Raw genomic sequence first — 23,039 nt, forward strand, 5'->3', positions numbered from 1 at the left:
TGGATGATTAGTGGACAGTAGGAAGAGATGACATCAGAGAAGGAGCTAGAGCCAACAAAGACTTTAGATTTTATTTTAAGTGAGCAGGGAAGTCCTGGCAGTAGGGAGGGCTAGGGGAGGTGAAGATTGGTCAGAGGATGGCTCTGATCTATTGTCCATTTGAAGGATCACCCTGGCTGCTGGGAGAATCTACCCTACACAAAGCAAGAGTCAGAAGAGTAACACTAGCTAAGAGTAAAGGATCAAAGGTTCTTTGATTTGCTATTTGCTTTTTTGTTTTTAGCTTTCTGGTTATTCAGATTTCAATAAAGTGGATCTACAGCACTGCTGGAAATACCAAGCCCTACACCACATCTGTCATTATGCACTGGCTGGTCCATCCATGCAGGAAATAAGAACATAAGAAAGTTACACTTCCCTTCAAAAAGATCCTTTACTTCGCTGAGAACCACACTCACAGAAAAGACACTAATCCCTGAGAAAGTCTGCCTTCCTGATATTCACTAGTGACATTATCATAGCCTCTCAATCTAAACAATGCCATGCAAATTTTGGAAGTGTTTATTAGGACTTTCATTCCTTTCTAAAAAGAGCCCCCTATTGTGTAGGGGTACAGTCGAAGGACAAGGTTATCATCAATAAAAGTTATTATTCATCCAACAGGATGGGTGTGTGTATTTTATTCCTACTGTACATCAAGAATTGTTCTGGACACTGGAATGTGGCAGTAAAGAAAAAGCCTTCACGGGACATTTGAGAAAATAAAAGTCATCCTTGCTAAAAATCACACTGTGATGTACTAACAGAGAGGGTAAGGTCAATAGAAAACATTTCCTGTAAGATTACGATCATGCCATAGCTGCTAAATGAAATAATAACCCCCTACTGTTGATTATTTATTTCATACCGGTTCCCCCAACCCTGCTTTATTCCTCCTGACTCCTGAGCAAAGATTATTGGGATACTCAATCGTTAAGCCACCCTGGCTTCAGGATAGCCCTCAGTACAGAGGTGGTCCTGGCTTCCCCTGGTTCTTCCTTAACACCACCCAACATAAGCCCAGAGCCCTCCTCTACTCCCTCCTGCCAAAATACCCCAGGATTCCCCATAGGGTACACTCTTCCTTCTTAGAGGTCTTTATCTAACTGGGATTTATCACTATTCAGGGAAAATAGGTACAAATAAAAGAAATGATTATGAAAATATTCATTATGTCAGATGGTGATAAGTGCTATGGACAAAAGTAGAACTGCTAAAAAAAATTAAGTTAACTTTCTAGCCATCTATATCTAAATGGTTGCTAATACTGAAGATTTCAGTTATACAGAAGAAAATCTTCTCTCTACTAGAAAGATCTAGTCCTATTTCTCTCTTAGTTCTCCAAAGTACCTGGCTGACCACAGCTGAAACTTAGCAGTCTTCCCTAAAGATATATTTGAAATCATTTCTGTAACAGTCCTGACTAGACTGATCATCTCACCAGGAAAATTAGTGTATAGCTTTAAGATCAAAACGTTAGGGACTATTTTTTAAATATTATTCAATGTTATCTACTGAACACTGTCTTTAGAAAAAGGAGGCAGAACATGTCTAATCTCCCAAGGAGACTTCTAAAAAGCTGTGTTTCCATAAATCCCAGCTTTGCCAAACCTAGCATCACTTTCATTGACCTTTCCCAAGTATAACTCATCTTTTATAAAAATTCCAGATTAAACTCCTCTGAAAACTTCAACTTTAGAGACATAATATAGTAACATTGTTTAAATTATAAGCAATGCAACAGAGTTTGAAAATTCTCTCTGGTAAAGTCTTTAGTTTCTAAATACAGTCATGCACCGCATAAGGACATCTCGGTCAACAATGGGCCACGTATATGGCAGTGGTCCCATAAGATCAGAATCATATAGCCTAGGTGTGAGGTAGGCTATACCATTGAGGTTTGTGTAAGTATATTCTATGATGTCGGCACAACAAAATCGCCTAACAACGCATTTCTCAGAACATAACCCCATCATTAAGCAACACACGACTGTAAAGAGTTATTGGTCATCTAAGGTTGTGGTCAATGACAAATTAATGTTTACTCTCTTAAGGACAAGTATGACAATTTAATTAATTCATTCACTAACAAATATGTCTATAACTTAGTATTTATCAGAATATAAAATCTATGTTTTCTTAACATTTAGCTGCATCATGTTGATCTCAATTTCATCCACATATGAAATAATTACTTCAAGAAAACATTCATTGGGTCCATTTACCAAATTTCCAAATCTAGTTTAATCTAAGTAATCAGTTTAAGGATAATAATTAGTGACCTTTTATTGTGTGGTGACTATGGGCAAGCAGTGTACTGAACATGTTTTGTCTAAGAGTTTTCTGAATCCTCACAACCATAACAGAGATGGGTAAAATTACTCTAATTAAACACGAGAAGAAATCAAGGGTTAGAAATATTAAGCAACTTGTCAGTTAATATATGGCAGTGTCAGGATTTCAACCAGTTTCTCTCTAAAAATCTGTCACAAAATCTGTTCTTATACTTTAGGCTACCTTACCATCCCTAACCGGAGATTGCCAAATCTCTCTTCAGGGTAAATCAGTCATCATTCTAAAATAAGAATTAAAAAACCCAAAAAGACACTGTAGACAACATTATAACTATTAGTGCATTAGAGTGGGAAACAGTACAGAAAATTATAAAGGCTAATTAAAAAGTGATGGGATTTATATATCCTATGAATAAGTAGCAATAATAAACAGAGGCAATTAGAAAGGAACATCTAAATGCTACAAAGAAAATATTTGCTGTCCACTCCACCACTCCACCATCGAGGTATTCAAAGCTTTCTATCATGTCACCCACTGCTGCCCCATCCTCTTTGTCCACGCATGTGCAACCTTGATTTACACAGTTTGAAATTTGAGTCATTGAAGGTGAAAGTAAACAGTGTCCTCCAGAGCATAAAGAGCCACGTTAACAACAGATGTTGGTTTCAAGCCACCAGTGAGCTATATAACAACACCTGTTTTTCGTTTTCTTTTTAAGCTGATGAGAAAATTTTATCTTTCCGTCTTTGGACTTTACTGGTTACAATTGTATGAATATTGCAGTGGAATTAGATCTGTGACATGATAAAACAAGGAACTATCCTACTGCTCATTTTTATATGAGTTAAAAAAAAAAAATGGAATGCAATGGTAATAAAGGTAATGAAATACACCATTCATTCTCCTGAGGTGCTCAGAATTCAGTCGGAGAGAATGATAACAAAGCAATCCCAATACAATGCAGTGTAACCTATGAGGTGTTAGGAATGGGACGCTAACGGAGCACGTAGGAGATGCATCAACCCATCATGACAAGGGCCTAGACTAAGGAAATAGTAATTAGAATGGTGATGAGGCGATTGATTGAGAAGCTGAATTATTTAATCTATTGATTATATGTGTTGGTAGGGTAAGGGTGAGGCAAAGGCAGATATCTAAGGGTTCTAGACCAGCAGCAGGGAATCCAGTGGAACTACCAATGAACACAAGGAAAAGGAGCAAGAGCTATTTATAGAAGGCAAGATGAATTCCATGTTGAATGTGTTCAGTTGGAAGGACTGATAAATTGTCAAAGTTGAGACAGACTATAGCCCAACTGCATATTCAGGATTAGAGTTTAGGAACAAGGTCTGGGATAGAAATGAGGAAGATAGAGGCCGGCCCGTGGCTTATCGGTTAAGTGCACGCACTCCGCTACTGGCGGCCCAGGTTCGGATCCCTGGCACGCACTGACGCACCACTTGTCTGGCCATGCTGAGGCGGCGTCCCACATACAGCAACTAGAAGGATGTGCAACTATGACATACAACTATCTACTGGGGCTTTGGGGAAAAAAAGGAGGAGGATTGGCAATAGATGTTAGCCTAGGGCCGGTCTTCCTCAGCAAAAAGAGGAGGATTGGCATGGATGTTAGCTCAGGGCTGATCTTCCTCAAAAAAAAAAAAAAAAAGAAATCAGGAAGATAGGAACCTCTCCCCTTCCCACGCAAGTGTGCAAAGTGAAAAGACAATAGAATTGGGGACAGAACCATAGGGATCATGGACGTTTACTGCCAGCACAGAGAAAAGAGAACTCATAATGAAAACTAAAGAGGACTGGCCAGGGAGACACAGGACAGCCAGGGAAGAAAAGAGAGTAGGATCAAGGAAGCTTGAAAGAGGAAGAAGTTTCAAAGAGGGAGTGAACAACCATTTCAAATACTCCAGAGAAGTCAGCTGATGAAGGTTGAGGTGGGTCCATTTTTTTGGCTATTGGGAGGGCAAATAGAGACTTCGGGGACACAGAAGCCAGAATGCAGCAAGCTAGGAAAGTAAGATATGACAAGAGACACCCTTTCAAGAAGCTTTGCTGTAAAGAGAAAAGAGATACTCTGGAATCTTATGACAGTGAAGATACAATAAATAGTATCATTTGATTAAGATAGGTTAAATTAAAAAAATCAAACTCATAAATAAAAACATATAAAATCAAACTAAGTGGAAGTTGTGAATAAGATTCAGATTTTAATCACAGACCCCTCAAAAAATCTCACAATTGCCTTTTCCCCTCTACATTATAGTTTTCATGTCTTATTTTGATGGCAGAGAATCCTGCCTCATCTGAAGAGACACTGGTTTACACTTACAACCTTAGATTACAGGTTAAAAACTTTAGAATTAGAAAAGATTTAAGCTGTTTCCTTTCAGAGACAAGAAAACTATAAACCAGAGGCATGAATGGAAACACTGTGGTTTATTTTTCTCCTCTCTGTGGCATTGCAGTGCAGTGATCAGCACTTGGCAGAGGCCTAATTAATGTTTGCTAAATGGAACTAAAGGTCAAATGACTAATTAGTATAAAGACATGGCTAGAATCCAGTTCTTTTGACTCTCCAGGTAATTTTCTTTCAATGACAATTTAAAGGTTGTGTCTTATACCTGCAGTAAACTTTTTAAAAAGAACTTACACTCAACATCATTAATCATTAGGAAAATGCAAATCAAAACCACAATAAAATACCACTTCACACCCTTTAGGATGGCTATTATTATTAAAAATAAAAACTAAAAAAAACAGAAAATAATAACTGTTGGTGAGAATCTAGAGAAATTGGAATCCTTGTACACTGCTGGTGGGACTCTAAAATGGTACAGCCTCCATAGAAAACAGGATACTCCTTCCTCAAAAAATTTAACATAGAATTACCATTTGTTCCAGCAATTCTACTTCTAGATATATACCCAAAAGAAGGGAAAGCAGGTGCTCGAAGAGGTATTTGTACACCGAGGTGCATAGCAGCATTTTTCATAATAGCCAACAGATGAAAGCAACCCAAGTGTCCACTAACAAATAAACGGATAAGCAAAATGTGGTATATACATATAGTGGAACATTATTCCACCATACAAGGAAGGACAGTCTGACACAGACTACAACATAGATAAACTTTGAGGACATTATGTTAAGTGAAATAAGGCAGTCACAAAAGGACAAATACTGTATGATTCCACTTACGTGAGGTACCTAGAGTCTTCAAATTCATAGAGACAGAAAGTAGAATGGTGGTTGCCAGGGGCTGGGGGAGGGGGATGACGAGTTAGTGTCTAATGGGCACAGAGTTTCAGTTTGAGAAAATGAAAAAGTTCTGGAGATGGATGGTGGTACACTAAAATGTGCTTGTACTTAAATACCACTGAATTGGACACTTAGAAATGGTTCAGATGGTAAACTTTATGAGATGTGTATTTTACTCCATTTTTTTAAGTTAAAAAATAAGTTGTAAAATTGACTTTTAAGCCAAGTTGGAGTGAATATAGGGATCTACAAAGTGATACCTTTTAAGAGGATGTATTAGGTAAAATAAGACATATGTTACTATAGTCGAGTCAAAACCTCAGGTGACCATGGGCACCAGAGAAGAAGCAAAGCATGTGCAGGCTGAAGTCAGATGAGTTGCAGTGGAGGCTGAGGCAAGCCAGAGAGAGCACAGGGCTCCCCGGAGCAAAGGTCCTCCTCACTGTGGCCAAGGGCTGCCCTGATTTTTCAAGGGATGCTCCCAGCCCAAACATTTATGTAAAATTTGCACATTTTTATATACTGTCTATCAAACAAAAGCCACCCAAAGGCCACTCTTTTCAAATCATTTTCCACAGTCATGCTGCTTATGTCAATTTATAAATATCAACATATTGCTTCCCATTTGAATAAGATATTTGCTAAAACTTGACTATGAGCACATTTTCTGCTGCCTCTCACTCTATAAATAGTCACATTTAATAACATAACAGAGATAGTTTTTTTTCCCAGAACAGATCATTTTTGTACTAAAATTGTTGGGCTATGCTGTCGATTTTGCTCTCTTAGTCCCTTCATATTGAATTCTATAAATAAGCATAAAAATCAAAATATATTATTTCAGGCCACTTTTTTCTTAATGTTATTATGGTTCTCTGAGTGATTTCTCCCTGCAGAGCTCACATCATTATATAAAATTGACATACAAAGACCCTGACACAACTCTCAGTCCCCATAGTAAGGTATAAGCTCACTTAGATAATTTTGTTTTCTAGGTTATTCCATGGTGTTAGTTCTTTGGAGATCCCAGCGATCTGCCTTAATGTGTTTTTCGATTTAGGGTTTTTTAAAGAAAATGCACACAAAAATACATGGTTCATAGGCTTCTATACTAACTGCCAATACATACACACCACCTGAAATTTTAAATAACTCCATGATTGCAGGTGAGGAATAGAATGCCTTGCACAGTTTGCACAAGGTGACAACGAGGTTAATGTAAAATATAAATACACTACAAGCCTAGGAAATTTAGCATAAAACACATACTATTTCAGTGATGAATTTGTAGAAATACACATACATCATGAACAGAAATATGAACCACTAATTTTCATTAATGCAGCCATTTAAACTTAATTCTCTGATGCTATGTAGCCACCTGGAAAATGATTTCTGATATAATCTTAAATGGAAAACACAAAAACTACAAAATTATAACTAAATTATGTTTACAGCTCTGTAAAATGATGTTTAAGTATGGACTAGACTGGAAGGAAACATGGAAAAACGTTTAATGGCTAGTTTTCTCAAGGCAGAAATATTTGCTTTTTTTCCAAATTTTTTATTTTTATTTCCTCTGGTATTGACATAATGCTGTTTGTGTAATAAACACATGTAAAAATAAAAGTACTGTGTGAAGTGATATTTTGTGTATGTGTGCGTTTGTGTGTGCTTTCCCCAGCAGAAAGGAAAGTTTAATTCAAAATAATCTTGGATGACAACTAGATTTCTGATGGCCAGCTCAGATCAATTGATGGCAGCTGCCTGAAGAGCTATTATTGCAAAGGATTCTGAGGCTCAGCGGGAAACATGATGTCATCAGCATGTCTGCCCTGGGTTGGAAGGGGAACAGTGGCTCTATGCCAGTTATTTGCCACCTCTGTCTTGGCACTAACATCAGAAATATAGATCCTGCCAAGGGACCAAGTGTATTCTATGGCGTTCCTTAAAACCATCAACTCGAGGGACCTTAGCAACTCAAAACATGACATAGCTAATGAGTTCTTGTCCAACAGCCAAGATAGAAAAGTCCATGTATACAGTTTTAGAATTTAATATTCTAAAAATAAATTCTTAAAAATAAATGTAGTCCCTTCATTCACGTGGTACAGACGTGTCAGGGAATCACAAAAGACATCTATTTAACCTGTTTTATTGTTAGGTTACTATAATTCCTATGTATTTACAAAAAAATATTTTCATGTTAATTGTCTCTGTGCAGAACAGAAGCTTCCAGAGGGAGAACATCCTGTATAAGTATCTAGCTACACAAGGGCTTAAAAAGCATCTACATTTGGGTTTAATATTTTATTTGATAATTTCTGTTTTCCTATAAAATTATAATTCTATATTATCACTTGTTTCTATTCTGAAAGAGCTAAACTGTACTGTTCTGTACTTTGAGTGAATCAACATGAAATACAAAGAACCTGCTCCAGCCACCGTGGCAGGGTCTACACTGCAGGGCACGTTTCCACTGATGGAGCATGAAGGTACTTGATTCAGATGCTTGCACCTTCACAAAGCCTCATTGGCTGCTTTTATTCATTTTCCATTAACACACAAAATAATTCAAACTCCATAAATGATAGAAAGAGGGTAAAAATAATCCATAGTTGAAAAGATTCAGACTGAAAGAAGAGGAAGCCCTAATTTCCAGCAGGTGTCTCGACACAAGTGGGCAGAATCTTGATAGTGTGAGACTATGAAAGACCGGTGTGTCATTTACAGAAAGCTAAAAGCATCAGGTGAAATTACATGTGTTTTATGCATGAAAGGAAAATTAAAGCAGGCTCTAGGCTCACCTAACCAGTCAGTGTAACCGGAAAGTAAACACAGAAGGAGCTCACGTTAGGTGCAAAGGTTCAGTCGACTTGGGTTGTGCCCAAGGAGGAAGGCTCACAGCCCCACAATGAAGACCTCGCCTGGGAGAGGCCATCACTTCCAGGATGTTCAGGCTTACCATGTCTAACAGTAATGACTGGATGAAGGAGAATCAGCACCCCCAGAACAAGGAGAAAATGGGTGCAGCCAACATCTGGGGTGAAGTTTAGGGATTTCGTTTTTTTGGTTTGAGGCAGTTGGTTACACAATCTATTCTCCCCAGGCTCTTTTCAGGTCTCAGACCCAGCATCACCTCTTTAGCAAGCCTGACCTGACCCCGACCCTCTAGTATGAAGTTGCACTTCTGCACCACAATCTCTTGTCACACCTCACATTCATCATGGCTTCATAATCAAAATTATCTCATTAGCTTGTTTACTTGGTCTCCCCAATCCACCTCCCAGCCCCTACAATAATTAAGTCCTCTAAGGAGATGGGACTGTATTTGCCCAGTCCCCATCTGCATCTTCAGCACTTAAAACAAGAGCTGGCACATAGCAAATAAGTTTTGATGGAATGAATGAATACACGAATGAATGAATGAATTCAGAGGGCAATTCCTTCTACTACTACAATGGCTGATTACCAGAGCTCCAAGCCTGCCTAGAGACCAGTCTGCATATCCCATCAACCTCAAAAGCCTCACAATTATTAAGCTTTTCAATAAATGTTTAATTGTTAAATAACGTTGGGTAATATATTTATTGCTCTGTGGTAAGGCGTGTGAGCAGCTTCATGCACCAGATACAGAGCACTAAATCAGTACTGGCCACCAGTCCTGACACAGCCTCACTAGAGGCCTGGGCGTAACCATGGTAAGGATGAAGCATGTTTTATCAGGCTGTGCCTCTCCTCTGGTTTTCCTCAATCATTTCATAATGGAACAGTCTACTCCTCTTATCACCTTTACAAAATCACAGTCAACAAGTTGACAATGAAGCCCTTGAACTTCACCACAGGAAGAAGCTCACATAACTGATCTCTGAAACTATCAACCAAGAACTGAAGGATCCTAGGAGTGGACATGACGGCAGAAGTCTACAAACCCAGCCCCCTTTTCTCTCTTCCCATCAGCATTTGGATTTCAGTAAACTGAGATGCTTTTTAATCCTGAGGATCCTGGAGATAGCTGGTGTCCCCCAGCATGTCAGGACCAAGAAAAGGCAACAGGTGAGGCCTCCAAGACACATTCATGAGGAACTGATTTATGTGCATTTGATTACCTGTGAACTGATCCAAATGTCTGAATCAAATGAGGAACACTGCGGTTAATGAATTAAAATGAATCACACATACACACCAAGACTTCCCTTGCCTGTGAGTTAAGAAAGATTTTTAAAATATAGATTAATGAATATTTCCTACACTCATGTGAAATATGGTTTATTTGAAGAATGTACTTCTAAACCTGTTAGTGATGCATTAAAGTGACATTTGCCCAGATCATAGAACTTTTTGTCTCAAAATACCCAAGGGAGTTACTATCAGAATGTAGTCAGCACATATTAGCATTAATCAGGCATTCCATTATAGCAGCATCTGTCAAATGAAAAGGTAAAGAACACTATTATCAATATTAAAACAATCCATCTTTTAAAAAGGTTATATCGATTTTTCCCCACACTCTGATTCCATCAATGCCAGTGTCAGCCCGATGAAGTGGACACTATCATATAACAGCTTAACTTGATAATTCACAAATGAACTTTCTCAATTTTCTACAGTCTCTCGTCCCATGCACTTTGCGATTCATTTTATAGAACGTCAGCTAGGAAAAGGCTTGGAGTGATCAGAAATATCTGAACAAATCTTCCCACTGAGCTAAAATACTGCAAATGAGTTTTTAAATAGGAAGCAATCATTAGGTTCTATCAAGATAGGCAAACGTGATGCATTACAATTCATTAAAGCTAAAATGAGCCTCCCTACCATCAACGTTAAAACAACAGTAGCAGCAGCTACTCCTTACATGTGGCGTGAGATGCGTCAGGCATGGTGTACCAAGAGCTTTAGGTATATTGTCATTTAATCCTCATAAACCTATAAGGTAGGTACCATTAAAGCCTTATTTCACTGATGGGTAAAGTGAGGCACAGAAAGCTTTAGTAACTTGCTCAGTGTCACACGGATAATATCTAGCAGAGCCAAGATTCAGGCCCAGCACCCCAACTCCATGTTCTTGATCTTCATGCAACCTTGCCCCTCAGTCTCTGTCACCTAATTTCCTGCTTCACAGTCTCCAGTCCTAAAATGTGCAGCATTGCAAACAGGCCTTCAGCAAAGTTCCAGGAGGCCACACACGGTGAGAGGAACAGGGACAAACAGTGCCAATCTCTCCTTGGCAACCTCTACAAGACTTTGAGGGTCACTTCCTCCTCATCATTCCAGACTCAATTCACATTTTCCCTCCCCCCTCAGCCTAAACAGATCTCACCGGCCTTTAACATCCTCTCTGCTCCCAAGAGGGTACCACTAATCATCTTTTCATGAAGATGGATCTTGACTCTCCAAGGAGACAAGCTTTTGAAACTAGGAACCACTTCCATTTTCTATACTGCCCGATTTAAACAGGAAATCATAGCTAATCAATCCTTTTTTTCTTTTTTTTTTCCTTTTTGGCAATCAGAAATGTAGGCATGTGAACCCAACACCACCACTGATTAGGTGTCACCTTTCAAAGACAGTCTTCCTCGGTATTCTTTCATCCATATATATTTAGGAAACATTGTCAGGCTTCCCCCACGAGTGGCTGGGCTTTCAGAAAATTATACTGTAATCACCAAGAAAATGCTAAATCCAGCACAATCAATAGGATGTGTGCATGTCCAATATCTGCTTTCTGACCTCAAGACTTAAACATGCAAAAGGGGAAAACACCTTAAAAGTGAAAGTAAAAATGTAAAGTTAAAAAAAAAGGACGGTAGTGTCTCATCTCTAAAAAGAATAGCCTCAAGTGGGGAAAACAGTCTGCATTAGATCATTTTTATTGCTCCCTACAATGTATCTCCAGTTGCTTTTTGAAATAGTGTAATTGAGTACTAGCTCCTACTCATGCTTTCTTTCCTACCCTTTCTTACTTTTTTTCTGGTTAGGAGAAAATGTAGAACAAAACATCAGCAGTGCAGAGGTATCTGATCTCGGGGGAAAAGTTGCCATAACCTTGTGGGCACTCACTTATGCAAACCTCTGCAGGCTTACTTATTACCAAGTAGACGGACTCCCTCTTTTCCTTGAATAATAGGAATTTATGAAGTACCTATTATAAGCAAGGCACTCTACAGGGATTATTACTGATATTCACAGCATCCCAAGGTAAGTATTTTCACCTCCATTTTATAACTGAGAAACCCAAGCTTTGGAGACATTGAAGTCCTACAAATGGTAGAGTGGATGTTTGAGCCCAGGTTTGTCTGAATCCAAAACCCTGGCTCTTCCCAGTAAGTGGGTCCTGGTGGGTTAAGGGAGTCATGGCGTGGGCCTCCACAGCTGGCTTACTGGGTGGAAGTTTCTTAAGCGGTCCCATCCTATGCCTACCTCATCAGAGGTGGCCTCCAAGAAGGCTTGTTGGGTGGACAGAATAACTTGTAACTTTCCTCTCCTTAATCATTTCAGCCATCATGCTCTGCAGTGCTAGTTCTAATTTCAAACAGAGATGATGCCTGGCTGACAAAATCTGATAATAAATACCAAAGACTTTTTAAAATGTTAAACTAATTCAAAATATTTTTAACATTCTCATATCCAAGGATGACTTTTTTTAAATGACATTTTAGAGACTCCAAAAAAAGGCCTGCTATCTCACCATCCAATTAACCCTGGCAATATTTTTTCAAGGTGTGCCTTCAGGAAATTGTAATTGTGCAGAGAGGCACGTGATGAAAAGTGACTCAGCCCAGACTAGCCCAACTCCAGGAAGGAACCACTAGTAAGTTTCTAGTGCTCATTTCCAGAAAAAAAAATATATTCAGGTATCAACACAGTGTAAATATGTGTGTGTATGTAAGAGGGGGTTGCTCTATACTATTTCATACTATGATTTATCACATAATGTCAAAAGCAACAATAAAATCAATTCTCTATAAGTACTAAGTCAGTTAGCTCTGACCCACAGCCACTAGCAGGAAACAACATTTCCTTGGGAGGAGCCGGTGTTTGAACCAGCCAGATTCAGGATATTACTACAAACCAGAGAAACTATCAAAACCACACTGACAAGACAGTCAGAATTGATCAGCAAAATTTACTGTAAAAAATAGTTTAACCAAAAAAACCCAACTAATCATTCACTGCATATAGTAAAATGACTGACTTCCTACTAGAAAGAATGCCGACAACACTGATGAGCGTTCTACTCAAAGGCACAGGAGGCTGTGCACGGGCCATCAGATTGCAGGGTGCCAGGGAGCTTTAGTTACATCCTCCCACTTCCCTATCTGCTACCATGTCCTAAGAGGCCACAGGCTCTATGTCCAGCCTAAAGGAGGGCTCCTGGGTGGTGTCTCAGAAGCCCCCATGGGGATAAGCAGAACATTCAGCAGAAGTAACTCCAGCTTCTCCAAGACCACATCAACTAGAATATCAACCTCAGTTGTATACTGTGGACCCTTAAAAGACCTCATGTGATAAATGGACCTAATGCTTATAAATAAATGAAAAAATAAATAAATAACAAAAAAGTATCTAGATCCTATCAATAGCACCACAGGAATTTTATCTGGGTTTTGAAATGTCAACATCTGCATGTATTTAAAAGCTGACATCGATTTAAAAATATAAACCCTGTGAGGTAGTTCTCCTGTGAAAATCCAGGCATTAAGCATGATGTTTCGATATAAGAGACTGCTTGCTTTGCTCCACAAATCTGTTATAACAATCATGTGTTTAAGGTATCACTTGGGTCAGATGAAGGAGAGAGACCTTTCCAGACTATCCAGGTTCGTGTATTCACAATCTGCTGGCAGGAAATTGCTCTAAAGCGATATATGTATCAAGACCATGTTGAATCCATCTTAAGAACAGGGTTAGCAGGATTCCAGGCTTCATCGCTGTAGCTTTTTAAAGCAGCCTCTGCGGTGAAGGGTTTCAACTCTGCCTTCACCCTGGGAATGCGTGGAGCAGCTGCTTCCAACCCCAGGATGCAGAGAAATTCCTGGAATCTTAATTGGAATGGGTCTTGGAGATTCTCTAGTCTTGTGGTTAAACACCTTTCCAGGGAAGCCAGGCAGAGTGGAATGACTGAAATAGCACTGCCTTGGAATCGAATAGTAGGGGAAAAAAGTAAAATTCCATCCAACGGGGTGACCCCGCACAACTCACATGGCTTCCCTGAGTCTTAGTGTTGTCTTCTACAAAATGGGGATGACCCCTACCTAGCAGGGCTCCTGAGAGGATCAGAGTGAGTATAAGAAGATGCTGCCACCTAGTAGAAGCTCAGCAGTGTCAGGTAGCTGGCACACGAACCGAAATCTAGAGCAGCTGAGTCTGTATGTCCTGTAAACTAGGAAAGGCAAAAAACTTCTTCCGCTAAAGGAAACAAACACTAAACAAAAAGGCACCTATTGCCAACTGAACCCAAAACTAAGCAATAAATTAGTGATTTAGGATCTTGAGCTCATGGTGATAAAGCTAGAAATTGACACAAGGTTGGAAGTTGGACAGGAAGGAGTTAATAAAGAACTGAATACCCATCTGTGATTAACAACCAGGGCCACGCCTACATGTTCAAACTTTGTTTTGGTCACATAATGGTTCCCGCTATTTAAAAACAATTCATCATGTACCTTCTCAGTTCTGCCGTGTCTTCTGGTTCAATGTTAACACAGGAAACTTCCTGAGAACGTTCCTTCTCATTCCTGGCTAAGGATAAGTGTCTCTGCGCCAGCTCACGTGAGATTTAAGAGAATGACAGGAAAGTCAGAGAAATTCTACCTCTTTAGACAGGCCTAAAATGCTGAAGGTAACTTCTGCCAAGGGTTCCTACAAAGTTCAAAACACTAAACTCTGTAGGAAGAAAGTGCATGCCACACACCAAGGAGGAAATAAGGAAGAAGGGGGAGGGAGCTCTGTAGAGATAAAGACTCAAGAGAAGATGGAGATAGTTCATTACAGGGCCTGTTCCAGCAACAGACAAGAAACGTGCAAGTGAAGCGTGTCACTGAGGACAAAGAGCGACAGACATTTTACCCGACAGACTTTGTTATTGACTGACCACACAAGGCTAGGCAAGCCTGCAGCACCTCCCGGCCCCGGCTTGTTCATGAGGGGACATCAGGAGGTGGGAGAGCTGACCCCAAAGGTCATTTCCAGACCACAAACCTAGAAAGCTAAGCTAATTATACATATATGAAATCTTTTACATTAGGCAAGACTATTATAGCAATAACAGTGGTTATTGTGGTTCAGGTAATACAATATTCTTTTCTGATATGCTACCTAAGGTCTCAGACTAAACCCCAACATCTTTCATAAGGCTAAAAATAGTCCCCCCCCACCACCAAAAAATATAACACAATCATTATTTTTGTTTTGCTTTGGTTTTTTTCCATTGTCACCTTGGTTGCCTCTTAGAACTGAACATGGGTCACAGTCACACAGATACGTTTAATACTTTCTTTTTCAGTTTTCCTGATCAGTTCACAGATCTCTCATGAATATTCTAGTTTATTAGGTGACTTTTAACTTCAAAGTTGAAGCAGATTATCCTAAACTTTCAGTTCCTCAAAAGCATCCATCAATTTCTCAAAAAAATCTCTCTGTTCTTTCCAAACCTTGCTCCATGCTGATGCCCCTGCCCACAGGACGCTCTGCCCACTGCTGGCTAACTCCTTCTGCTCCTTCCTGCTAAGCACAGGCAGCCCTGCCTCTGGAGGCTTCCCTTCACCACTTGCTCCCACAGCCCCCAATGCCTCAGCCTTAGCAAACAGCACACTTGACTGTGCTCGCTTGTTAAGCCGTCTGACTTCTGCTCTAAGCTTAAGCTCTAAGGGGACAGGGAGCTACCTGTTTTATTCACAAGGGAAACTCTAGCACATAGCACGCATAATACATGCTCAATTAACAGCTTTTGGATAAAAGAACACATATCTATTTCAGCTACTTTTTAAAAAATTTATTTTTTGCTAAGGAAGATTGGCCCTGAGCTAACATCTGTTGCCAATCTTCCTCTTTTTTGGCTTGAGGAAGATTGGCCCTGAGCTAACATCTGTGCCAATCTTCCTCTATTTTGCATGTGGGTCGCTGCCACAGCATGACTGATGAGTGGTATGGGTTTGCACATCTGAACCCATAAACCCTGGCCACCAAAGCAGAGTGCACTGAACTTAACCACTACACCCTAGGGCGGGCCCCTCAGCTACTTTTCAACACATCTTAAACAAGCTTTCGGCTTAACTCTGAGCACCTAGGAAAACCTACATTTTCTAGAAAAAAAATGATCTTGTAACATTTGTATAGCAGTAGCTACAAAACAACACTGGTCTCGCTGCATGATCTTTACGATTCATTTACCATAAACATGATATAGTACATAAACGATGTGAGTGTTTTTAATAATGGAAAATAACAAATTAAGAAAATCGACAGTAAGACGGTAAGCATTTTACCTTGTGACAATTACATGGGCTCCAATTCTGAAAACCAGCTTTCAACATTCCCCTTGTCACACCCCTGCTCCAGCCTGCTCTTGTTTGCTCCTCCGCCTTGAGCACCTCCTCGCTCGGGCCAGAGCTCAGGCTACCAAACATGTTAAAGGCCAAGGGAGTGGAGAATTCCTCTCCACCCTCAAAAGAATGAGCGGAAGTAAACCCTTTTCACCTTTCACATCAAAGGAACTGGAATCCGATCCTCTCCTGCCTAGCCAGGAGAAAAGTGCACATTTCTTTCCTGACATGCTTCTCACTGACCCAATCTCCTTAGGAGACAGCACGACAAAATCATTGATATTAAGCAATGCATTGAATGATTCGGTTGTTATATCAGCTGCATTATTCAATCAGTTGACAATTAGACGATTATTCAATGGCCACCTAAAGACCAGTTCTTTCACGGGCCGGCCCCGTGGCTTAGCGGTTAAGTGGGCGCGCTCCGCTGCTGGCGGCCCGGGTTCGGATCCCGGGCGCGCACCGACGTGCCGCTTCTCCGGCCATGCTGAGGCCGCGTCCCACGTGCAGCAACTGGAAGGATGTGCAGCTATGGCACGCAGCTATCTACTGGGGCTTTGGGGGGAAAAAATAAATAAATAAAATCTTTAAAAAAAAAAAAAAAGACCAGTTCTTTCAAACCTCTGTATTGCAGACCTCTTTCCCGGACTGCAGACCCTTATCCTATCCAACTGTCCACCCAAAACCTCTGCCTTGGAGCCATCCAGACATTTCAAACTCACAATGTCCACGCAATTCATTATTATCCTCTGAAAACAGTCTTCTCTCTAGTCCTCACTTCTGTTACTGGCACCAACTCAGGAGCCCAACGCACAAACCTCAGCCCCAACACTCCCTCTCGCCCCTCACCCACACTCACCTGGTCGTCACTGTAATTGCCTAGATATCAGTCAAATCCCCCCACACCCCTGCTTCCCTATTGCCTCAAGCCAAGCCCTATAACCTCACTCCTGAACTAGCATAACTTCTTACCTCCTCGCCCACTGACTCACTGACAGAATTAGGGCATCTAACTCCATTCACCCATAACATTGCAGAGCAAGTTCTCCCTAGTCGTCTGTGGGGATCATGTCTGTCTGATCACCACTGTATTTTAACACTTAGCACAACTAGGCAGACAACAAATCGCCATATGAATGAATGAATGCATGGATGAGACAGCTAATACTCCCAGAATTAAATTCTCCTGCCCGCCAGAAGCTCAAATTAATGTTTGTCTAAACATTTGTCTCTGAAGAAATGAAGACTCAGTAACCTAAGGTTCACACCCAAAGGCAAACCACCATTCTACACACTCACACGTGTACTCATATCTATGGCTTTTTATTCTTACTCAGGCTGCCTGACCCGACGGAGCTATTCTGTGATAAAGTGTATAGAACTGCGGAGAACAATTGTTTCCTGGGAAAAAAAAAACTAAAAATGCAGAGCACAGCTCTTCTAGATACCTTCCAGGACATAATGGACAAACACACCATCATCTTCAAGTCCTCCATGGCCTGGAGAAGGCGTTGGCCTTTAGAAGAGAAGCCCCGTGCTAATATCCAGATAAATCCCAGCATTCTGAAACAAGGCCACCTTCCACAGTCACCCACTGGGGAAATCCATGTGAGCCCATAATCAAGCTGAGGAAAGAGGCATTTCCATGTTATGCAACCATGTATACGCAATCATGTCCATTTGCTTATGAAACTTTAACAATTTGCACTAGCAGAAAATGACAAGAACATCCTTACTCTCTAATCCAGTAATTAGTCCCTAAAGAAAAATTTGTTAACCCCAAGTGGTCAGCAAATGACTATGGTTGTTAAACAGGGCCATTCCAAGCAGTCTCAGGCCTGCCTTCCAGACCTCTCCCACAATGCCAACACACAACAATCACATCCATGAAAACTCTCCCAGGCAGGATGAGAGGGAAGGTGCTGGAAGCAGACTGCCTGCGCTCGAATCCTGGCTGAATGGCTTTCCAGTTGTGTGACCAGGGACAATACACTTACCTCTCTGCGCCTCAGTTTTCTCACATTTAAATGGAGGTGATAATAGCCCTGCCTCGTGGGGTTGTATTAATGATTATAAGAGTTAATATTTCTTAGCAGAATGCCTGGCACAATCTGAGGGCTCTATGTTGGTGACAGAAATATAAACTATAATTATATTACAATATTAATATATTAGCATTAGTATTAATCTCATTCCCCTCCTTCCATCTCCACAGAGGATTCTATCCCTTACCAGTCCTCTCAAATACTAACAGCAGTGGTTCTCAAAGTTTAGCATGCACCAGAATCATCGGGAAGGCTTCTTAAAACACAGATGGCTATGCTCCACACACAGAGCTTCTGATTCAGGGGGCTGGAGTAGAACCTGAGAATGTGCATTTCTAACAAGTTAGTCTCATATATGTGGGTTCTGCTGCTCTGGAAAGACATGCTGAGAAACACTGACTAAGGGGGCCTCACTTCATCAGTGGAGGAGAGTGTATGGACCCAAACACCCAGGGCTTTCTATGGCCTTCTACACACGTAGTATGCTCTTCCTGGACTCCTTCATCTTCATAACTCCACCAAAAATTCCAAACTCATCTCAAGCATCAGGAGCCCTCCAGGCCTCCACGCCAGAATCTGCAACACCATACTGTCATCAATGAAATCAGCTCCAGGAGACTAGGAGCTCCTTGGCAACCAGGACCTTGCCTTACTCAGTGCCTGGGACATAGAAAACTCTCAATAAATGGTGATGATAGAATGAAAACTGGGAGGGCCAATGGCCAAAGGCATCCCTGGAGAACCAACCAAACTAGAAGGTCTTAGAGACCAAGGACCTTTTTCTCAGAATGTTCATGGGACATGAAGTGCCCCGAGTGCCCGATGAGCCCATGATTCCTCCCACCCCAGCCAACAGCCTCTTCTCCGCTCAGTGGACCAAGAGTCCTTTGCCTCCAGCCACAACTCGCCCTCTCTCTCTGTGAAGGCAATGGAGCTTCAGCTTCCGGCCTCTCACTGGCATAGGCCCCTACGAGTGCTACACATCGCTGGGAGATGCTGAGTGTTCTCAGGGAGAGGGTTGTAATCAGGAAGCATTTTTATGTAAGCATTTCTGGTAAACTGCCCAAAAAGAGCTCAGCAGAAAGAGACAGAAATCTCCAACACATGGTTGTAATTTCTTTTTCCATTCTAAGTAAACATTCACTTTCATCACTAATTTTGTATTATTTTTCTTAAAGAGGATCCCCAAATAGTTTACCTTTCAGGTCTCACAAAATGTGGATCTGCCCGTTTCACACCTGGTGCATACTCTTCTCCTCGGCCCTTATGCTTTTCTGGGAATTTCTCTAATTCATCACCCACTCTGCCCCTGCATTACAGCATCTTAACCAAGCCAAGCACACTTTTATAAACATGTTCTAGGTAGGATCTCAAATGCTCCTAGAGAGGAGCATTTGGTGGCTCGTCAATTTCACTGTCAACTGAAGACAGAGAAAAAAGAAATTATGCCAAGCACTATCCAGGCAGAATATCCTACCTGATCCTCCCAACACAGGCAAAAAGCCTTTCTTCAACACCTTAAGGTAATTTAAATATGAAACCTCTCCATTTTTCTGTGTAATTACCAACAATCATAAGGAAAGTTTTAAGAAAGCAAATGCTCTCCATGTCAGGAAATATTATTTAAAATTCTAAGTACTATTTTCATTCTCATCTTATACGGTATTATAATTTTAATTTGAAAATCACTTTTGTGGTTTACATGCACTTAAGGAAACTGTCAGTTGAGTTGTTATGGATCATTTACGCAAAGGTTAAATTAGGAATTTTAGGATTCCTTCCCAAATAAGTGTATTGTAGGATTCTACACTTCTAGAGATAGATTTAAGGAAAAATAGATATATCTTTTAAAATAAATATTAGATATATTCCTGTATGATTTTAGATTTATACACACAAAGTCCTTTCTGGGTGACAACAGCGGGCTCTATTCACCTGGAAGCTATGGAAAGAAATCAAGTTGAAATATGTTAAAATACATGAATAGTATGAAAATCAGCTGTTACTTCAATGTGTAACATACAAGGAATACATATAAATTTTTAGTAATTTGCCCGACTTGGATATATTAGGTCCTGAAAAATACACTAAGAAAGACACACATTTTACATTTTAAAAATACCTGCTCATCCTCTTGTCCTAGATTGGTCATAGTTTAACCACACGAGTAGAATGAAAACAGCGTTCATTTTATTCATGACAGTTACTTTGACTGCCAGGACATGGATTGTTTCATGAATATAAATTTGAATTCTTATTCCATTAAATCTGCCAATTTACACTATCTGTCTCACAGCAGCATGGAATAGTGAAAAAGCATGGCTTCTGCACTTAGAAATGTCCACATTCAATTCCCAGGTCCACCAGTCCCCTTAAACAAATTGCTGGATTCCTCCTGCCTCGGTTTCTCATCAGTACGGGGAAAGTACTATCTACTTTGCGTATTTTATGCGACTAACTGCCCAGCCTGGTGCTTGGCACAGAGGCGATTCTTAATAACTTTATTTTAAGGGTGGTTTTGATAACCCTTGTCACTTTGGATGTCAGCACAGGCTAATGACAAGACACTCTTCAAAGATTTACATTCTCCCTGTATTTAAATGTTTATTACCAGAGATCAAAGAGGAGCCGCGGAGACAAAGGCACAATGTGCCCTTGGTCTCTTTCTGTACATCCATCTGTGAGCAACGAGTGCTCTGAAGTTCCCCTTTCTATCAACACCTGTGCTACCCAACAGCACGCCAGCCCGGCCCTCCAGAGGTTCCCCTCGAACAGGCGTACTACAAATATCTGTTAAATTGAAATGCTGCTGACCCAAGTGAAAAAGGAATGCTAAGGGCAATCATAATTCATAGACCTGTTTGCGATTCAGTGTGTCGGTGAAACAGGTTTTCTCAAGTCCCAAGGTTCACGGGGAAACTGGTAACTATAAGTGGCCTCTGAAGATGTAACTTCCAGAGCACACTCACGTAAGCACCTGGACGCGGCTGAAACCCTCAGACATCGCAAAGAACTTCGTTCAACACGTCCTTATCTAGCTTACAGAAACCCAACCACATTTACAAGCCCTCAGCGCACCATTTGCTTAACAAATGGACAGTGGGCTGAGGAACTAATTGCGGAAGCAATCGCCTCTCAGGTTCACCACCACCATCACCGTAGTTTTTTTTTTTTTTTCATGTGACAAGACACTCTGTACACAATTATCCTAAGGCTTCCTGCTCTCGTGCGGCTGAACAAATGTCTGCGCAAGGAACCAAAGTTGAATCTCCAGGTCTCCACGAAGGGAGCGCATCAAATCCCACAGAAGTCAGGGACTGACCTGCAGAAAGAGTCCCGGCGGTGGCGGTGACTGACTAACTCCAGGGCGCCCAGGGGAGACGAATGCCTGTCCTTTAAAATGCGTAGAAATCCTGGGGCAGGCTGCCCTCCCCCAAGGCGCTCTCCACCGGTCAACGCCTCGTATTTCTGCCTCCTGGCCTCAGAACACCTTTCTGACCCCTGAACCAGCAGCTCCGGGGTAGGAGCTCCCCTGAATTCCCATCCCGGTGCCTCGGGTTCCCCATCTCCCCACTTCTGTTGAGATCAGACACACCCGCAGGAAAGAGCACGCGGCGACCCCGATGCCCCGCCCGCGTGCGCTGCCAGGTGAGCCTGGCACCGCCCTCACCTGTCCGAGGCTGCGTCCCGGGGGCTGCAGAGGGGGCCGGCGCGCGCCCCTCACCTGCGCAGGACCTGCTGTCGCCGTGGCCGCCGCTCGCACGCGCAGGGAGCAGCCGGGAGGCGGCAGGGGAGGGGGCCTCGCCGAGGGCCGCCCGACTTCCCCAGCCCGGCACGCGAGCCCCGCCTTCAAGGGGAGGAGGCGGCCGCGCGTCACCTTTGAGCCGCCCCCGACCGAAGCGCGGGCGCGGCCGCCGGTGGCTTTGCCGGCTGTTGCGAGAAAGCGCCGCCGCCCGGTTCTGGGCACCGGCTGGGGGAAGAGGAAGAGGTTACTTGTAACTCATTCGTCTGGGTTGTCTCACAGGAAAAAGAAGATGAGTTTAAAAAGCTTGGCAGTGACTAGGAGAGTTGAGTCTACTCGCATTTTAGTTCAGAGTAAGGAAAGAGGACAAGTGTGGCTTGCAAACTTAAAATTGCTTAGTCACTTGTCGTCGCTGATACTCCGAGGAGTGCACCCTTGCTCCCGTAGGTTCCTAAAGGATCAGTGGGAAGAGCGCAGCCTCCGTTTTTACCACCCTGACCCTGGCAAGATGTACCAGAGCCAGGCAACCCCTCAAACCCGGGCCACCTGTGCGCAAATGTGGGTGGAAGTCGGCCACTCAGATGCACAGAGCTCTGTTTCCTGAGCCTTAGTTCCTCATCTATATAGATTAGCCGACCTACGAGCCCAGCGAGCTGCCCCAGTACAACAGACCCTTCAAGATCCATCCTAGGTGCGATGACGGGCGCTAAGTGTTCAGTAAATATTTGCCTTTTGTTCCTTTCCCTTGCGCTCTTTGGCTTCCTCCTCCCTCTATAATCCTCTTGCACTTTATTGACTCTTTATCTCTGCCTGGTCAGTTTCTTTTCCTGTCTGTTACCGAGCCCGCGTCCTCTGGGCGCCGAGTCTGTGCCCTGCCAGGCGTCGGGCGGCTCAGGAGGAGATACACAGGACACCATCCCTGCCTTCCAGGAGGTCAGGGACTCACATGCACACCCCACCACCCCCATGAAACAGCAGTTTTGAAATTAGATACAAGAGAGTTATAGAAACACGCTAAATTGGGTGTGGGACAGGCCCGGTATTGTATAGGTTTTTATGCGAGTGGGCGGTCTGTGAGGTGGACAGGAGGTTAATGGGGGT

At 41.9% G+C, this 23,039-nt stretch overlaps 1 protein-coding gene across 2 annotated transcripts in view; it reads right to left on the bottom strand.

Moving 5' to 3' along the window:
* MCTP2 (multiple C2 and transmembrane domain containing 2) overlaps positions 1–22,007 on the bottom strand; it is a 232,977-nt gene extending 210,970 nt beyond the window's left edge. For both annotated transcript variants that reach the window (XM_087428888.1, XM_087428886.1), the window contains exon 1: positions 21,867–22,007. The gene's annotated coding sequence lies outside the window, so the exon portion shown is untranslated. The remainder of the gene's footprint in view (positions 1–21,866) is intronic.
* Between the last annotated feature and the right edge of the window lie 1,032 nt (positions 22,008–23,039).

This window comes from Ceratotherium simum, chromosome 3, assembly GCF_057802395.1.
Source record: "Ceratotherium simum simum isolate JZ-2026a chromosome 3, ASM5780239v1, whole genome shotgun sequence".
In the NCBI taxonomy this organism is placed as follows: domain Eukaryota; kingdom Metazoa; phylum Chordata; class Mammalia; order Perissodactyla; family Rhinocerotidae; genus Ceratotherium; species Ceratotherium simum.